The sequence below is a fragment of the Rattus rattus genome, chromosome 10 (genome assembly GCF_011064425.1).
Source record: "Rattus rattus isolate New Zealand chromosome 10, Rrattus_CSIRO_v1, whole genome shotgun sequence".
Taxonomy (NCBI): domain Eukaryota; kingdom Metazoa; phylum Chordata; class Mammalia; order Rodentia; family Muridae; genus Rattus; species Rattus rattus.
Window position 1 is genome coordinate 29,140,993 of NC_046163.1, and position 1,458 is coordinate 29,142,450.

General features: G+C 37.0%; 1 non-coding gene across 1 annotated transcript; it reads right to left on the minus strand.

Moving 5' to 3' along the window:
* Positions 1–335: 335 nt before the first annotated feature.
* LOC116911892 lies at positions 336–441 on the minus strand. Its single transcript, XR_004389402.1, has one exon. It is a non-coding gene; the product is annotated as a U6 spliceosomal RNA (small nuclear RNA).
* Between the last annotated feature and the right edge of the window lie 1,017 nt (positions 442–1,458).

Genomic DNA, 1,458 nt, shown 5'->3' on the forward strand with positions numbered 1-1,458 from the left:
TAGATAATTGAGAATAATCTGGGGAAATGTAGGGTCTTTTAAGTTGCTAAGGAAACACAGCAATGTCAGATAACGCATAAAATGCTACCTAAAGACAGAACATCACTGTTGGTAACATGATGTTTCTGTAGGGCAAAATTGTCTATTTCTTTTGGAAGAGAAACATTGCCTTGCACAGTCAGCACGGTAAAAACATGTGGATGGCAACAGTTAACTTAGTGCTGAAGTCTAAAAGGTTGTATCATGCCCAGCAGGTGTACAAGTCACATTAATAAGTGATTGTCACTTGTAAAGATATAGAAATATTATTTTCTCAGTATAAGTATGTTATTTTTTAAATTATGAACTACATCATAAATTAACATGCCATCCTTATACAGGGGTCACAATAACAATCTTCTATGTATCTGTCCAATTTTAATATGTAGGCTGCCAAAGCGAAGACATTACATTTAAAATAGCAGAAAGAAGAGAGCATTATCTCTTTCTGTCTGTCCTTCGCATGCATACTAAATGATAGCACGTATTAATAACTGCATGCGCTGTGGAATTATTGAGTCTTGATTCCTCGGTGTCCTGAACAACAGAAATTTGTAAACATGTGTTAATCAGTATTAAGTGTTCCAAAATGCAGGATCTGTGTATTCAACAGCTCTTCAGGGATGGAGCAGCGTCAGGCTTACGAAGAAAGCACTGTGTGTTGAGAACAGAGTTCTAAAATGTCAGTCCTTCTTGTGAACTAGTATGTATGTCTCTCTAAGGAAATGGCATTGGAAGATTCTGCTGAAGCAGAGCAAGCCAGATTTAGAGTATAGTATAAATTACACTATGCACTGCATTATGATTGCATGGCCCACCACATCGGCCATGGTTTTTACAATGTCCTTATTTTCCAAATCCTACTACTAGCAAATGCATTAAAAACCTGCTAAGTGAACACACAGGAAACTCTCTACCTTCTCTCTTTCCTGTTTTCAAGGAAAGAACTGTTTTTAGAAATCAGAGCACTTCTTTCAGTTAACTGCACTTGAATCCCAGGCAGAAACCCTGCCCTGCACCTCAGACAGTAAAGACAACGTAAGAGAGCTTCTCAGACCCTGCAGAGCCACATGTGGACACTGCTCTGGCTGCTGCCACCGTATCGTCTATGATATTATCTATTGCTCTTTCTATCCCATGTCAAATAATCTATATTCTCCCTCCAGCCCCCTTTATAGTAGATACTTTGCCAAACATAAGCAAACATAAATCTTCCTGGATATATTTTAAAAACTTTTCCAATTCTTGTCTTTCTGTTTCTTTGCAATCACATACCCTAAATGACTTCTTCATGCACAAGGATGGCATATGAATTTATGATGTATTTCATAATTTAAAAAGTAACATACTTATACTGAGAAAAAATAATATTTCTACCTATGCATATATACCTTGCCCAAACATTTGCGATTACTCTAA